An 18,446-nucleotide genomic window follows, 5' to 3' on the forward strand; every position below is an offset into this window, starting at 1 on the left:
ATTCAAAAAAGCCAAACCCAAACTAAAACATGTTCAGGGATTTTGGATGTACTATTTGTTTGCTGTTTTTTTTCCCCCTACTAGAATGTGAGCTCTGTGAGGTCAGGGGCTTAAAAAATTTTTTTTAATGTTTATTTATTTTTGACAGAGAGAGAGCAGCGAGAGGGCGTGCACACACACACACACACACACACACACACAAGCGAGGGAGGGAGGGGCAGAAAGAAATGGAGACACAGAATCCGAAGCAGGCTCCAGGCTCTGAGCTGTCAGCTTAAAGACTGATGCGGGGCTTAAACTCACAAACCGTGAGATCATGACCTGAGCCGAAGGCAGACACTTAACCGACTGAGCCACCCAGGTGCCCCAGGGCAAGGAGTTTTAATCGTCTTGCTTACTGTCTGTGTCTCCGGCATCTAGAACAGTGTTTGTTCTAGTGGTAACCGCTCCGTTATTTCCTGAAAGAATTAGTTAACAGCATGTCCAAAGGCAAAGTATGATTATCAGACTTGCGATTTTGTGCAGGAAATCATCCATGTTCTAAACCATTTATTCACCTTGCTGTACAGGGCATATTGTGAATCTACCACACTGTATCTATAGCTAATGTGAACATACCACAATGTATCCATCCACTCTACTGTTGGTAGGCATTCGGGTTGTTTTCGGTTTCTTTGTTTTGTTTTGACTTTTTGGCTCTTATGAATAAGACCACCTGGAACGTTCTGGCGCATGTCTTTTAGTGAACAGATGAATGCATTTCTCTTTGGGATATGTCCGGAATTGCCGGATTATAGTGTCTATGCATGATTAGTTCTAGAAGACATTGCTAGACAGTTTTCTAAGGCGGTCATATCAATTTGTACTGCTGTTCAGGTGATTTTGCACATCTCTGTCTTCCAACCTACTATGTCATTCCAGGCCCTGTATTCTCTGTAAAGCCACTTGTGGACATAATCATCCCATTCTCATACCTCAGTGCAGTTTCTTTCTTAGTGAACCGTTCACCTCTGCCTGTGCGATTTACCTCCTTAAGGAAGTTCCCTTTCTAGGGAGCCTGGGTGTCTCATTCGGTTACGTGACCGACTTCGGCTCAGGTCACGATTTCGCAGTTTATGGGTTCGAGCCCCACAGTGGTCCCACACCCAGCTCAGCGCGGACAGTGGGGGCCTGCTTGGGATTCTCCCTCTCCCTGCCCCTCCCCCACTCCCACGCACGTCTGTTCTCTCAAAATAAATGAATAAACTTAAAAAAAAAAAGGAGAAAGCTCCCCTCTTCCACCAGTTACCTCGAAACATTAGATGCTAATGTTTGTTGAATACGTGAGTGACTAATTCAGATGTTCTGGAACAAATCCCGAGCATTTGCTGTCCTGTTTTTTTTTGGGGGGGGGAGGGGGCATGTGTTAAGGGAACAACTCGGAGCCATTGAAACTTCCTGAATTAAAAGCATGTCACCAGCTGAAAAGGACTACTCTAATGCTCAGTTTATGCCACAGTCGCCACCAGCCAGGAAAAGATTTTGCCCCTGGTGTAGCAGGACCAAAGGTAATTTCTGGATTTGCCTCCAGCATTGGGTTCGGATGCCACACCGAGTTGCAGTAACCCGTCAGGGTGGGTAGGCAAGGCTTGTTTCTACTACTGTGTGTTATTTCCCAGAGATTAAATGTTGCAAACTCATTTATCATGTGCCCTAGAGGCTTAAAAAAAATTCTTTTTAATGTTTATTTTCGAGACAGAGAGCCCATGAGTGAGGTGGGGGTTGGGGGGGGGGGCGGTTGGAGAGGCAGAGAGAGAGGGAAACACAGAATCTGAACAGACTCCAGGCTCTGAGCTGTCAGCACGGACCCCAATGTGGGGCCCAAACTCACAAACTGTGAGATCATGACCTGAGCCAAAGTCAGATGCTTAACTGTAAACTGAGCCACCCAGGTGCTTCGTCAGAGGCTTTAATCTTGTCTTCCAGAACCACGGGGATGGACGGAAAAACAGAACTACACGGCGTGCCTGGATTCGGGTAGTTGCCTACAAGAACTCATTTAATTCCCTTGAATTCCTCAATACTACCAGCACCCTCCTCTCCAGACCCCCCTTCTCAGGCAACAGCAACTTCACTCACAGAGCCAGCGGCTACCCTTGCCGGCCCTCTTGCCCCCATCCCATGTCCGCTCCACGGCCAAGCCCTGCAGTTCCTACTTCCAGACCTATCTCGAACCTTCCCACTTCTGTCCGCCCCCACTGCCACCATCCTGGCCCAAACTATGACTGTCCCCTCCTGAACCCCTGCCAGCAGGCTCCGAGCCGGACGTGGGGCTACCACTCCCGTTGCCTACGGCCTATCCTCCACCCAAAGACCAGAGTGAGTTTGAAAATCTCTCGGCTTCAAACCCTTCTCTGACTCCCTGTAGCAGATGTGGTGAGCACCCTGCTTACAGCCCCCTGGCAAGCCCCATTTCTGGGCATGCAGAGCGGATGGCCTCCAACAGTAGCACCTGTTTATGGGGCAGGCTACAGGTGCCAGGAGTGAGCACCTCTCCCTCCTCCTCCACCTGCCTCAATGATGACAGGTGATAGCCGGTGGATAAATATTGCAGATCCTTTACCCCGCGGCTGGGGATTACGTTGAGTGGGGATTTGGGCCCTGTTGCCCCAGGGGTAATCTGCTTAGTGTTCTGCTCTGTATTTGCCTCCCTCGTCTGCCTTGCCCTCTCCTCTATCAGTGTTTCCTGAGGCCAGTTCCCCCAAGTACATTATTTGCACTCACATCTCTGTCCCGGGGTCCCCTGTTGGAGGAGGTCATCAAGACGTGACTGCCGGCTGACCCTCCAGCTGGATCTGGGCAACTGGAGGCTTCTCCCAACCTCCCCTGTCCTTGGGATGTGCCTTCTGGTGTTATCACAGGGGGATCCATTTTCATGGACGCAGCCCCGAGACAGCGAGGTGGTGTTGAGATGGTCTGGACACTGTGTGACTGAGCCTATCTTTGTTCCTTCCATTGGCCTGGAGGACATCGTTCCTAAGATCACCCTACGAGACTTAAATCACAGCCTGCAAATCCTGTCCCCCTGAATGCCAAAATGCCTCTAATGAGAAAAGCTGTCTTGGGGCACCCAGCTGGCCTGGATAGAGCATGCAACAATTGATCTCGGGGTTATAAGTTCAAGCCCCATGTTGGGTATAGAGATAACTTACAAACAATCTTAAAAAAAAAAAAAGGCACCTGGGTGGCTCAGTTGGTTAAGCATCCGACTCTTGATTTCAGCTCAAGCCATGATCTCAAGGTTTGTGAGTTCGAGCCCGCATCAGGCTCTGAGCTGACAGTGTGGAGCCTGCTTGGGATTCTCTCTCTCCCTCTCTGTCTGCCCCTCCCTCGTGCTTGCTCTCTGTCTCTCTCTCAAAATAAATACATAAACTTAAAAGAAAAAAGAAAAGGCTGTCCGGAAATAGGCTCTGCCTTGCAAAGAGGCATGTGTGTTATTATCCAAACAGAATGTTTTGAGTTCAGACCTCATTAACTCACAGGAAGACACTTATGAATTCCCAGAGTGATCTGACCCCCAGCCTCGGGGCGGGGAAATACATAAGTGGTTCAGATCGTGGGGCTCTTGATGAAAAAAATATTGCTTCTCATTTTGGAAATCACGATCATGATCTGTGTCTTCCAAGTGTGGATATCGGTCGCGGTGGTTTCTGCCTCCAGTGCCACCAGAGAGCCACGGAACGCGCCACGTGCATGCCAGCGAAAGCTCTTGCTGACGGCTCCGGACACGCTGCTCACTGCAGAAGGGGTGGCGGGGGAGACGGTCAGAGCCGGTCGGGGTCATGAGGGGTGGAGTGTGGCTGGAGGTCACAGAGGGGACGCGACCCCAGCTTGAGCCTTGAGCCACCACGTGATCTGAGGCTCCTCACCCCTCCCCTGCCCTTGAAATGTGAGCTCCGCCCACCGTTCCCGCAGTGGGAGCCATTTTCAAGGAGCTCTCCTCGAGGGAGTCAGGTGCGCTTGAGACCAAGGTGACCGAACCCCCGTTAAGAGCTCAGGGTAAACGTTTAAGGTTCTGGCCGCAGTGCGGAGACCTCCTGCCCCTGTGGCTGCCAAGACAAGCTTGGTAAGTCCCCTGCTTATGAACAGCGCCGCGCGCTCTGGAAGGTCTGCCTCTTGGGTCTGTCCCTGCCCCCGTGTGCGCAGAGGCGGGGGCAGGTTAGGAACCAACATTTGCTTCTGGGGAAAGCGGAACTCAGACACTCCCCCTAGCTTGTAAGGTAATATCCAAATGTCGCATCTGGTCTACAGTGGAGTTGTGACCTGGTGCCAGGCCACTGCCTCCTTCCGTCTCTTCCGCAGGCACACTGAGGCTCTGTGGCCCCAGGGCCTTTTCACGGGCTCTTCTGCCCTTCTGGTTTCATTTATGGGTCATTTCCCCAAAAGAGCCTTCACTCACTTCTCAATTTAAATTCAATGCCCCTGGGGCGCCTGGCTGGCCCAGTCAGTGGAGCGGGTGACTCTTGATCTCAGGGTTGTGGGTTTGGGCCCCACCTTGGGTACAGAGATTACTTAAAAATAAAAATAAAATAAGAAAAAATAAAAATAAAAGACAGTAAGTGAATTCAGCACCCCATGTTATCCCCTCTGGTAGCTCCCTGCTCTTTTCCTTCCTAGCATGCATCGCCATTTGTAATGATACATGTATTTGCTTATTTGTTTAATGTCTACGTTCCTTCCCAAACTGTGACCCTATTTGAGGACAGCCGTATCTGTCTCATTCACCACTGCATGCCCACCGCCCGGTTACAGAGGCGCTCGATAAATATTGACTGAATGAATGAACTATTACTGTTATCTCCATTTCACAGATGAGTAAGTCGACTCCCAGGGTGGCCGCGTCATTGGCTCAAGAGCCCGCATCTGGAAAGTGAAACAGGCCTGCATTCAAACCCAGCACTTCCTCTTCAGCACGTGTCTCAGAGGGGAATTGCTGAGTCATATGGTAAGTGTATCTTTAACTTTATGAGGGCCTGCTAACTGTTTTCCAAAGCTCCTGTACCATTTTACATCCCCACGAGAAACTGGCTGGAAGCATGAGTGGGTGTCAGAGAGGGCCAGAGGAGGTGCTATTTAAGGATTGGATGTTGTGTCCTCCTAAAATTCCACTGATGAAAGCCTAACCCCAATGTGATGGGATTTGGAGGTGGAGCCTTTTGGAGGTGATTAGGTTAGATTAGGTGATGAGAGGGGCGGCCCTCCTGGTCCTTGTAAAAAGGGGAAGAGACACGGGACCTCTCTGTGTGCACGCATCAGGGAAAGGCCCTGTGAAGACATAACCAGCAGGAGGGCCCCCATCAGGAACCCTACCATGCGGGCACCCCATCTCAGACTTCCAGCCCCCAGAACTGTGAGCAGTAACGTTTGTTGTTGAGGCTGCTTAGGCTACGGTGTTCTGTTAGAGCATCAGGGGTCTGTGGACAGTTCAGAAGCCATGGACCCGTCCTTCAAGGAACTCCCAGGCCTGCTGCCTTCCTAGGACTGAGATAAGAGGCTGTCGGAGGAACTGTAAACACACAATTGCCCATCACCTTACGAGTTGATCAAGAAAAGTGACATACAGGGGCGCCTGGGTGGCTCAGTCATTTGAGAGCCCGACTTTGGCTCAGGTCCTGATCTGGAAGTTCTGGGTTCAAGCCCCACATGAGGGTCTGTGCTGACAGCTCAGAGCCTGGAGCCTGCTTCGGATTCTGTGTCTCCCTCTGTGCCCCTCCTTCACATGCTCTCTCTCTCTCTCTCTCTCTCTCTCTCTCTCAAAAATAAATAAACATTACCAAAAAAAAGAAAAGGAAAGAAAAGTGACATATATCCCTACAGGAGAGTATGGATCCATGCTGCAACATGGATGACCATGGGGAAACACCACACTCAGTGAAACAGGCCGGTCACAAAAGACCACATATTGTATAATCCCATTTATATGAAACATCCAGAACAGGCAAATCCGTAGAGACAGAGAGGAGATTGGTGGTTGCCAGGAGCCCAGGGGAGGGAGGAAGGGGAGTGACCGCTTAATGGGTACAAGGTCTCTTTTCTGGGGCGGTGGAAGTGCGCCGGCACTAGATAGAGGTGACGGTTGCACAAGGTTGCGAACGCGCTTAACGTCCCCGAGTCCAACACTCTAAAATGGTTAATTTTATGCTATGTGAATTTCACCAGCATAAGAAAAGTGCCTCTAAACAGAATTGGTTCCTAGTGGGGATTAGTCAAGCTAACGCCAGAGACCCTCGCCGTTCTGGGCCTCGCGTGGGGCTGCCGCTCTGCTCAGGTCCCAGGTCTCCATCCCGGTAGTGTTCATTCTCCCCGAGAGGCGCCCCCTAGAGGCGAGGGACGTGCAGCTCTGCTTTCGCCCTCAGGCGCGGATCCGGCTTGCTGGAATGTCCGTGGCTTTCTTCTCTTTTCAGAAAGGCTCAGGAACCAGGGAACGTGGCCTTGATGGTCCAGACTCCAATTAGGAAAGCAGTGTTGGAGGCTGGGACGCAGGTGCCTGCAGGTGGCTGGTGAGAGTCCCCAGACGGCCCCGAGAGGGGCCCCTGTGTTCCCTGCAGGATCTCCATCCCAGAGTCGTCTGCTGGTTCCAGGGGCAGAGTGAGGAGTGTTTGGTAATTGCACTGAGCTGGAGACGCTCGCTTGCCAATTACTGGACTTTTGAAGTTATTTGATGTGGGAAAAACCTCTGCACTGCTGACCTGCATGTAAGCTGCAGCAGGAATCAGAGAGCCCAGGCTCGGCACCAAGGTAGACTGAATGCCAGAGACGCCTGTCGCTTCTGGTGTCCGTGGTTCCCTCCTGGGCACAGCTAGGCCAGGACAGGCACTTAAAAATAATCACATCTCTTGAAGTGCCATTTACGGGCAGTAAGGCTAAGAACAATCCTCTCAATGGCGGTACGATTTACGTGCAGCCATGCACCCATTTTAAATGGACAGTTGGATGCGTTTTGACAGATTTATACACCCGTGTAACCGCCACTCCAGTAAAGATACAGAATATTTCCATTACCCCAGAAACTTTCCTCATATCTCTTTGCCATTAATCACCATCCCCTCAACGCCGGACAGCCACTGACTGATTGGCTTCCTATCAGTGTAGATCCCTACAGTTCCATATAAATGGAACGATACAATGTGTAATATTTCCTGTCTGGCTTCTTTTGCCCCGCGTGTTTTTGATATTCATCCATGGTATTGCCTGCGTCAGATGCTAACTAGTATTCCATTCCATGGATATGCACAATTCGTTTCTCTGTGCACACATCGATGGACATTTGGGTCACTTCCAGTTTTGGGCTTTAGTGAATAAAGCCACTATGTGCAAGTCTTTGTGTGGGCATAGGTTTTCATTTCTCTTGGGTAAATGCCTAGGAATGGAATTGCGGTGATCAGGGTATATCTAGCTTTATAAGAAATTGCCAAATGCCTGTCCAAAGTCGTACAGTTTTGCATTCCCACCAGCAACGAATGAGAGTTCCAGCTGCTGCACCCCCTTCACAAACACTCGATATTGTCGGTCTTATTAGTATCAGCCATTCTGGTAGGTGCATAGTGGTGTCTCATCGAGTTTCAGTTTGTACTTTCCCGATGATTAATGCTGTTGAACACCTTTTCAGGTGCTTATTGGCCACTTCTGTGCCTTCTTTTGTGAACTGTCTGTTCTGATATTTGGCCCACATATTATTGGGTTAGTTGCTGATTGTTGAATTGTAAGATGATGTTCCAAAGGCAAGGAAAGAAGTTATTCAAAATTCTCAGTGTGGTAGGAGAGGCTCCTAGCCTTCCCCTCTCTCTCTCTCTCTCTCTCTCTCTCTCTCTCTCTCTCTCTCTCGGGTCTGGCCAGGATAACAGAGGGGGCGTGGGGCTTTGGTAATCGAACTGAAGGTGGAGGGACAGAGATTAGTGTAAAAGCACTGAGGGGGAGGTTAACCCCAAACTTTAGTAGCCATGAAGGTCACTTGGAGGACTAAAGCATAGTTTCCCTTGGAGTCCTGCCCCAGAAGGTCTGACAGGTAGGTCTGGGGTGGGGCCCGAGAATCTGCGTTTCTAACAAGTTCCCAGTTGCCGCCGATGCTGCTGGCTTAGGGACCACACGTTGAGTAGCCCCTGAGAGATGACTGAGGCTAAGTGAGACCACAGTGAAGAGCTCTTACTCCCTCTTCTTCTCCTCCAGTGTGTATTCTCTGAAGCCCCTCCCTTCCTCTGCCCACCCACCCTGCTTGCAGAGTGGTTATCTACGGGATAGAATGGCTGAGAACCCACACTGTCAACATGGAGAGGCTCAAAGGGATCCAGGGGCCCCAGGGACCAAGGAGGAGAGGGAAAAGCACCAAGGCGGAGCTCTTTGCCCACTGACTTCAAAGGGGTAGACACAGCAGTCACCCTGAAAGTTGAGAACAGAAGTCATGAACTTGTTGCACCTGGCCTCCCGGATTTGTCTCTCTCTCTTTTTGTGGTGGTGGTGGTGAGGAGTTGTTGCCACCGTGTTCAAAATTCTTTCGAATGAGTTGTCAACATTTATAAATCGACAGTAATGTAGGATCCTATTTATGGCTAATGGTTGCAACCAAGGTGTTCTAAAACTTCACAACAAGGATGCCATCAGTGATTCTGGCATTTGGGTTGAAGATCTATGGAAACATTTTGGGACACTGAGACTTGGAGAGACACCAAGAATCTATTACAAGTGGGGGTGTGTATAAGGTGTTTTTTTTTTTTAATTTTTTTTTTTTAACGTTTATTTATTTTTGAGACAGAGAGAGAGAGAGAGCATGAACGGGGGAGGGTCAGAGAGAGAGGGAGACACAGAATCTGAAACAGGCTCCAGGCTCTGAGCGGTCAGCACAGAGCCCGACGCGGGGCTTGAACTCAGGCCGTGAGATCATGACCTGAGCCGAAGTCGGCCGCTTAACCGACTGAGCCACCCAGGCGCCCCAGGTTTTTTTTTTTTTTAATGTTTATTTATTTTATTTTATTTATTTTATTTATTTTTTTAATGTTTATTTATTTTTGAGACAGAGAGAGACACAGCATGAACGGGGGAGGGGCAGAGAGAGAGGGAGACAAAGAATCGGAAGCAGCCTCCAGGCTCTGAGCCATCACCCCAGAGCCCGAGGCAGGGCTTGAACTCGCAGACCGCGAGATCGTGACCTGAGCTGAAGTCAGACGCTTAACCGACTGAGCCACCCAGGCGCCCCAATGTTTATTTATTTTAGACAGAGAGCGAGAAGGACAGGGAGACACAGAATCTGAAGCAGGCTCCAGGCTCCGAGCTGTCGGCACAGAGCCCGATGTGGGTCTCAAACTCACGAACCACGAGATCATGACCTGAGCCGAAGTCGGATGCTTAACCGACTGAGCCACCCAGGCGCCCTGGGATGTAGGTGTGTATGTGCACACATTTTTTCCTCATATATGTGTTTATTGGGTTACAAGACGGTGCAACCCTAATCAGAAACTTAACAGTAAAGACATTTTGATTTTGCAAGCAGCTGGTAAGAGGGAATTTACAAACTACCAAGAGTAAAATATAAATAAGGAAGCTACAAAAAAAAAAAAAAAAAGAAAGAAATGGAAAGGAAAGAACACCTACGTTTGCCAGTAACTGGAGATGGATGAAATAAGAAACATTTTCGATTTTAGTTAAACCTTTAGAATTTTTCAGAGCGCTTAAATGAGAAAAATAAGGAGGTGGAGACAGTGTGGGAGAGAGCACTGCCAATTTAGATGAAGCTAAAAATTTAAGTTCTTGCTCACCAATCCCAACAAATTGGCATTCAAAGTGTGCTATTAATAAAAATGCTCCTTTCAAAAGGATGGCTTGGTGTAAACCCCTTGCCATGCTAAGGCGCTCAGGGCATAAAGACTGGGTTCCAGCTTCACTTTTGCTGTATATTAACTGTGTGACCTTGGGCAATTTACTCGACCTTTCTGAGCCTCACTTTCCTTTTCTGCAAAATGGGGATAATGAAAGCTACTTCTTGGGGAAACTGGACAAAATTCAGCATTAGGCCTTAGGCCAACCTCAAAAGGTCTGCAGGGGCCAAGAAGATCTTTTAAAGGAGCGAGGGAGCCTAGCGGACTAATCAGAGGCAACCCCTCTTTAAAGAGCCCCCTGCTTGTGAGCTCCTGCTTCCGGAAAAGTAGGCTCGGTTTGGCCCAAACTTTCTATCTTTTCAAAGAACGACTGAAAATCCCCTTGTTTATGTGATCTTCCGGTTTTTAAGTTTTGGCAATCGGTTCACATGTTTCTAAAACACCAGCTAAACCACACAGAACAGATTCTGCAGGGCAGACTTGGCCCCAGTCTTCTGGTTTTTGCATCACTTGCCTTAAAGAGGAAGAGAATGAGATGGTTTCCATGCTGGAAAGATGTGTTGTTCCCTTTCGGCTTTGGTGACAGGCCGTCCTGCCCAACTCCAGCCGACAGGAATAACCGCTAACGCTGTTGAGTGCCTACTACGTGCCAGACTCTCTCTAAGGACTTTACCTGAAACGTTTCCTGTGATGCTTCCAGTTATGACTCTTACTTCATTTGGGTCACAAAGGGGTTAAAAAACCTGGTGGAAAGTCCATGTTCAGCCCCGTTTAAGTCACGGATGTTCCTTCAGAGACTAGAGATGAAGGCGGGCTCCGCGGGCCCGACCCCACGCCCTTCGGTTTTCCTTTGAGGACCCTTAGGAGAGGGCAGAGGGTTCCTGTGTGCAAGCACACGTCCCTGTCTGTTGGGGATCAGCAAAGGGAGTGAATGACTGTCTGAATGGGGTTGGAGGAACGTGCGAATGGGTTCTGCCGGCTGAGCCACCCACCTGCAGAGACAACTAACTTTTCTGGGCGGAGGAGGCAGAGGGGGTGGTGGTCTTCCTGAGCCTTAGGCTTGGCTCGCGAACCCTTTATGACTCCCCCCGGGGCCACTGCTCCCACATCTAAGGGCAGAGCGCGCGCGCGCATGTGTGTGTATGTGTGCGTGGTGTGTGTGTGTGGGGGGGGGACTTGGTGATCGAGGGTCACGCGCAGGTGGCTTTGCCGCTGCGGTGGCGGCGGTCGCAGAGGCGACACCGCTGGAGGCAGAGGAGGACGGACAGCCGGCCCACCATCGCTGCGGGCGGGTAAGGTGGGCAGGGCGGGAGCTGCGGGGAAGGGAAGGGGGCCGGCCGCCGCGGGTCTGGCCTCCCCGAGCGGCAGCCTGCGCCGCGTAGGGGGTCGTGGGGGAGCCACCTGGGGCGGGGAGGGGACGCAGGACGCCGTCCGCGGGAATGGGACTGCTGGAGCTGGAGGATGCGCTAGAACTGGGGGTGGGGCGACGACGGAATTGGACGGCGAGGCGAAGGCACAGGACCCGCGGATCCCCTGGGTTTTGGGGGGCGGGTCCCTGCGAGTGGCTGCATCCGCGCGCGGAAAACAGGTGGTCGCCGGGTGCGAGCAGTCCCTCGGGGCGCAGCGGCCTGGCACCGACCGCGGCAGTGTCCCTCTTTCCCTCTTCCCCAGGCTGGCAGCGGGTTAACACCTCGCCAGGGTAGCCACAGGGTGTTGGATGTGCGCCTAACCCGCGGTCCCAGGGGTTGCCGATCGCTGTGCGGTGCTGAGCCGAGCGGATGGACCGCGGGCCCGACTGGAGCCCCACCGGGGAGACTCAAGGTTGCTGTAGGCAGGCTTGTGCGCGCGGTGTGGCCAGAACCGCCAAATTCTCGGGAAGCCAGAAGGCGAGACATTTATGTAAAATCACCTATAGGTTTTGGCAATTAAACTTAAACTTAAAAACACTTTTTATAATGAAAAGTTTGGAACATACAGAAAAATAGGGAAACTAGTATAGTAAAACAATTTTCATTTTTAAAATACTGTATGAGTCCAATAAAACATGTTCAATGGCCATCTCTGGCTGCTCACTGCCCTGGTCCAAGCCCTGGCTACCCAAAGTGTGGCCCTGGACCCCAGCAGCGTCAGCACCGCTTGGGAGATGGTTAGAAACGCTGAATCTCAACCCCCCACTCCAGACCTACTGAATTAGACTCTGGATTTCAATGAGATCCCCAGTTGATCTATATACATGTTAAGGTTTGAGAGGCACTGCTCTAGGCCTTTTTGCCTGGACAAATTTTATCATCCTCCTCCCTCATTGGTCTTCCTGCCTCCAGGGTCACACTTTTTTTTTTTTTTTTTTTAATTGATTGTAGTCGGAGTTCTTAATAACCTAAGGCTCAGATCTCCAGACAGTTCGGTGGAGGGGAGAATATTGTTTAGGAAAGGCTGGTTGTATTCCATAGTAAAACTCATGGTGTTCACACTCGTCTTACCTTCTTCAGGGCCCTGCCAGAGCTCCTTCTCTCTTATAAATCTTACAGGATTGTTTTGAAGATGAAAGGAGGTAATATAAGTAAGAGCATTTGTGTATATTTGTATTAGTCAGGACTCTTTCAGTGAAAAGAGATAACCTAAACCAGCTTAGACTAAATAAATAAATCAATAAATAAGTAAGTAAATGACTTTATAGTTTCAAGACTTGGAAAAGACTAAGGGAGGATTACAGGTATGGCTGGATCCAGAGGCTCAGATACTTGGAACTTGGACAATGGGGGCTGGACCAAAACCTGGACCAAAAAGGTTGACATTGGGAGCATGGTGGCTTCCAAAAAGAAAAAAAAAAAAGTGGGAAATAAATTGTTGGTGTGGAAGGATCAGATGTCCTTACTTAGTCAGAAACCATATTTGTTATCATTCTTTGTGGTTTTGTCTGATCTCCCCGAGTAGATTTCAAGTTCCTTGAGAGCCGTGGCTCTGTCTTCCTCCTCTTTGCATTCCCACATGTCAGATGTGGTGCATTTCACATAATGATGCTCAGGAAGTACTGAATCAAATGTAATTGACTCAAGTAGATTGAGTCTCTGAGACACCAGCCTCAGGCAAGCAATCTCTCTCCCCCTCTGAGTTACAGAGCAAGTCACTGTTCTCAAGCTTGTGGTATAAAGAACATCACAGACTCTGACATCGGATGCCTTTGTTTCTCTCACCACCACCGCTCAATTCAAAGTCAGTTTGTCTAGGAAAATGGGCCCAGCATGAGTCCATTTCATACTGCGCAGCATTTTGTTATGCAAAGGTAACAGGGTTTTTCTCAGCGTGACCCCAGCGATAGTGCCTGTCTATGATTGTTACCTCAGAGTCAGGAAGGAAAACAGAAGCTTTCAATAGTATGTGTCAATCAGAGGGAGGTGCTGATTCCCTATTTTGTTAGGGGCCAAGATTCTTTTAAGAGGCAAAACTGTAAGAAAACAAAACATAACAAAAAAGCCCCTCAAATCACCAACCCCCCTCAAAACAACAAAAAAACCCAACCAGAAACAACCTTCCCATATCCAAAAACAAAAGCAAAACAATACAACCCCAAATCAAACAAAACCCAACCAAACCAACCAACCAAACAAACAATAGAATGCAGAGAATTCTAGGAAGGTCTCCAGAAGATTAGAAGTCTCTTAGAGGTACAATGCCTGGAATGGATTTCTGTTCTTTTGGTCCAACCTGAATGGGAGAGACAGTAGGGAGTGTAAACATGACCTGAGAGGGATTCAAAATTATTTGTCCTATGAATTCCATCATTAGAGATCTTTTTGTTTTCTCCATCATTAGAGATCTTAGTGGGTTAAACTCCTAGGTAAAAAAACAAAAACAAAAACAAAAGGCAAATGTATCAGCCACTCACATGTCTGTCTGAACTACTCACTTGTTGATAGCTAAGAGTTGTAAACTCAACGGTTTACATGGTCCAGGCATCACATGTCAACCAGTGAACCAGGAAAATACAAGAATGGTGGGGATAGGATGAGTTGGAGAACACGTGCCCTGTCCACAGGGAGCGGCTGCAACTCAGCTCTGGGCAATCATTACCATGAGAAATTACAGGCTCAGTGTTACCATATTTTTTGGAACAGAAGATGGAAATCTAAATAATTTTTACATGAAATCTTCCAAAAATTAAGAAAAAAATTACCTGCTTTATCTACTAGTCCTTAACCTTTGCTCATCACAGTTTCCCTTGATAATCTGATCAAAGCTATAGAGCCCGGGAAATTTGTTTTGTACACAATTTCATAGAGGGCCTCCTTCAATTCCACTATGTGTCTGTACGTCAGAACCAACGCCTCCTCTGCCATTTATACTTCCCAAGAGAGGATCTGATTGGTGGATTTGCCGTCATGAACCGTGCAGTACTTGTTTTTTATCTATCTATCTATCTATCTATCTATCTATCTATCTATCTATCAGAGAGAGATGGAGAGTACAATAGGGGGAGAAGGGGGGGGAGAGAGAGAGAGAGAGAGAGAGAGAGAGAGAGAGAGAGAGAGAGAAAGAGAGAGAATCCTAAACAGGCTCCATGTGGGGCTAGGTCCAACAACCCTGGCATCATGCCCCAAGCCAAAATCAAGAGTCTGATGCTTGGGGTGCCTGGGTGGTTCAGGTTGAGCGTCCGACTTGAGCTCAGGTCATGATCTCATGGCTTGTGAGTTTGAGCCCCACTTCAGGCCGTCTGCTCACAGCTCAGAGCCTGGAACCTGCTTCTGATTCTGTGTCTCCTTCTCTCTCTGCCCCTCCCCAACTTGTGCTCTGTCTCTCTCTGTCTCTCAAAATAAATAAATGTAAAAAAAAAAAAAAAAAAGTTCCAACAAAGCAGTCCAAAAAAAAAAAAAAAAGAAGAACTTGTAAAAAAAAAAAAAAGAGTCTGATGCTCAACCCACTGAGTCACTGTACGTGCCCCAGATGTGCAGCACTTCTATTGGATAGAATTTCATTCATGGTCTCCTTCTCATGTTGTGATTGGTTGCCATTAGCTTGGGCACTGATTCTGCGTCCAATCAGGTGTGGCCAGTGGCTGCAGGGCTGGCTGTTCAGAGCAAAGTATCTCACGGGTTACTTTTCTCAGACGCAGACATGGGCACCCAGATCCTTTGCACTTCATGGCTTGTTCTCCAGGATGTCTCCTCGCTGACACACCTCCATCCCCCCATTCTCTTTCCGTTTGGAAAACCCCCTCCTTCCACCCTTTCATCTTTTTATATTAAAAAAAATCTGGTAAAGTAGTTAATTTCAGTTTTTCACAGTCTCAGTTAAAAAATTAGTCTATCAAAGTAATGAAAGTACACATTTAAAAAGATTATAACATTTACATCAAAATATTAGTTTCCTGTTCCTGTCCTGGTCCATCCCTAGACACAACTATTTTCAACTCCCTTAGCTATCTCTTAGGGAATTTACCCGTGTTCATATTTCTGTTCTTGAGTTTGGCATATATTTCTAGTTATTTCATTCACTCAATCGTTAATCAGTTAATTAATTAAACATATATACAGAAAGCACCTACAATGGGCTAGGGGCCCACACCGTGATGGATAGAGGGATGAGCAAAACCAGAGGCTGATCTGTGATTAATCAAAGAATCACACGATTATATCTAAGATGGCAAGTGTTGTAAGTAAACCCAGGAAAGGTATGTTGCACCATGAGAGATCATAAAGGGGAATTTGATCTGGTCAAGGGAATCAGTGAAGGCTTCCCTGAAGAAAGTTGACTGAACTGAGATCTAAAAAGTGAGCAGTCGTTAAAAGCCCTGGGAGAGAGGGAAGAGGGGAAAGGAAAAGCATTTCAGGTAGAGGGAACAGCGCATGCAAAATCTGTGGAGAGAAGGGGTATGGTGGATATCAGAAACCATTTTTCTGCCCACCTGGGACTGCAGTCTCTAACTAAATGAACCTTCATAGGGGACACTTGGAAGAGAGGCATTGTGGTTAAGATGTGGGTCACAGTTTCAAATCTTGTCTCCCCAATGCATTAGCTGTTTGCTCTCAGACAAGACACCTAAATTCTGAGTCTCAGTTTTCTTACCTAAAATGCTGTTTCTAAAAGGGAGAGGGTTCTGTGATGAGCATGAAATGATACAATTCTTGTAAATTTTGCTCAGTGCCTGTCATACAAGAAGTGGTCAAAAAATACTCATTGATATTATTACTACATCATTTTTGTTCTCTAAATGTCAGCAGATGGGGCAAATCTAGGCTGAATCCTGAGGTTGAGGGCTAGCAGAGTCTGGAGGGCAAACAAAGCTTTGGTTTGAGCTGGTGACCACGTCTGATGTTTTCAGATCGCGGCAGAAAGAGAGAGAGAGAGAGAGAGTGCATGGATTTTGAAAGTCACCCTGAGCTTGGGGTTTTCCTGGTCTGCAGCCATCAGCCCTGATTATAGGAAGTGCTTCAGAGCTGTGTGGAATCTCTCACTCCCTGTTAGGACTGTCTGGGCAGGAGGCAGAAAATGGATGCTTTGGGGTCAGACATGCCTAGAGTGCATCACAAGACTCTGGTGCCACGTCCAAGGCTCAGAATCTGAGAGTCCAGCCTTTAGGCCAGACAGTTGTGCTGGTCATTCTCTGTCTTGTCTGGGATTCCAAAAACCCACTTTATTTTGACCTTGCCCCTGACCTTTATTGGGCACCGTGGTGGGTGGGCACCCTGAACCCAGGTGGGCACCCTGAACCCAGGTCACGGGTTGTCTGTGGTTTGTTACAACGATGATGATGTGGGCATTAAAGCTGCAGGAAGACTAGCATTTCTCCGTCACTCCCTCTCTCTTTCTCCCTACCTCTGTGCCTCTCTCCCTCTCTGTCCCTCACTCTATCTCTGCTAGTTTGTCTTCCCATCTGTCTCTGCCTCTGTCTTCCTCTCGGTCTCCATCATCATCATCGTCATTATTACCATGATTATTATCATTATCTCTTTGTCTTTCTGTCTGTCTCTTTGCTGTCCGGGTCTCAGTCTTTTGTCTCTGTTTCTCTCTGCTCATCTCTCCATTTTTCTCCAGGCTTAACATTAAGTTCTCTCTCTTTATCTCTTGGTCTCTTTCTATCTCCCCTGCCCGCCCCACGCATCTCTCCCATCTCCCAAGCCCTTCTTTTTTAAAATTTTTTTTATTTTTTTAAATTCTTTATATTTGAGAGAGAGACAGGGAGACAGAGTGCGAGTGGGGGAGGGGCAGAGAGAGAGGGAGACACGGAATCCGAAGCAGGCTCCAGGCTCCGAGCTGTCATCACAGAGCCCGACACGGGGCTTGAACCCACGAACCGCGAGATCGTGACCTGAGCCAAAATTGGACGCTCAACCGACTGAGCCCCCCGGGCGCCCCCTCAAGCCCTGCTCTAACATTCTATGATTTTATGAAAATAGTCCAGCCCCCTCAACAAGACCACTTGTAACCAAGGACTTGGCCAACATCATTTTTGTATTTTGTATTGAGGGCAGTGGGGGAAGTTAGCTGCTGTGGATTTTGATATAGTTTAGCCAAGACAGCCTTTTTATTAGCAAATGCGTGTGGATTGGTTCACCAGATGTAAGATGTGACTAAAATCTTAAATTCCTACACTGCCAAAGCACTAATGGATTCGGAAAGTAAGTTATAGAAGCGTGTTCTCCCACAGGAATTCTGACATTTAAAATTAATTTTTTCTTAATTCTGTGTCCACCGCATTACACACTGGTTTTGAGGAGGAACATTCAAATCCAAGTTCTTGATGAGCACCCTAATAGAGGAGAACAGTAGTAATTAAATTAGAAGTGTAAAAATTGTTCTTCGGTTCCTTCCTGCAAGTTTTCTTACCTCGGGGAGCATGAACAAGAGGAAATGTTCTGCAGAGTCTTGACAAAATTAAGATTATCAGCTTTTATGGAAATGAGCAGATCCACAGATAAAATGGTTGGGGGGGAAAAACCCCACCTATACAAAGCTTGGGACGAGTTTTAAGATTTTTCCTCCCTCCCTCCATCTCTTCCTCCGTTTCTTCTCCCTTTCTTTCCTTTTTCTTTTCCTTTCTGTGTAGTATTCCTCCCATCTATATGATGCCTGGGTCGGTAGCCTGTGGTGCTTGAAACTGAACTGACATTCAAGACACCTGGCTTCGACCCCCAGTCTTGTTGCTTACCAGCTGTGTGACCTTGGGAAAGTTACTCAGCTTCCCTGGGCTTCAGTGTCCTCTTGTGCCGAGCAAGAAGCTTCTGGGGGAGATGACCACTAGTATTTTTTTCAGGTCTAAAATTCCTTGAAGCACACCCCAACACATGTTTACTGAAAAAAATTTTTTTTGAATGTTTGCTTATTTATTTTGAGAGGGAGTGCAAGCAGGGGAGGAGGAGAGAGAGGGAGAGAGAGAATCCCAAGCAGGCTCCAAACTGTCAGCGCAGAGCCCGATGTGGAGCTCGAACCCACGAACCGTGAGATCATGACCTGAGTCCAAATCGAGTCAGATGCTTCACTGACTGAGCCATCCAGGCTCGCCAATATTTAATTTTTTTAATCTGCAGTTTTGCCCTTGTTATGAAGAGGACATATTCATTAAACAATTAAAACAAACAAATGGAAACTATCTATATTCCT

At 48.1% G+C, this 18,446-nt stretch overlaps 1 protein-coding gene across 1 annotated transcript in view; it reads left to right on the forward strand.

Annotated features, from left to right (window-relative positions):
- Window positions 1–4,921: 4,921 nt before the first annotated feature.
- Window positions 4,922–18,446, forward strand: part of RPH3A (rabphilin 3A) — a 273,976-nt gene continuing 260,451 nt past the window's right edge. The window contains exon 1 of the mRNA XM_047827852.1: window positions 4,922–4,984. The gene's annotated coding sequence lies outside the window, so the exon portion shown is untranslated. The remainder of the gene's footprint in view (window positions 4,985–18,446) is intronic.

This window comes from Prionailurus viverrinus, chromosome D3 (genome assembly GCF_022837055.1).
Source record: "Prionailurus viverrinus isolate Anna chromosome D3, UM_Priviv_1.0, whole genome shotgun sequence".
In the NCBI taxonomy this organism is placed as follows: domain Eukaryota; kingdom Metazoa; phylum Chordata; class Mammalia; order Carnivora; family Felidae; genus Prionailurus; species Prionailurus viverrinus.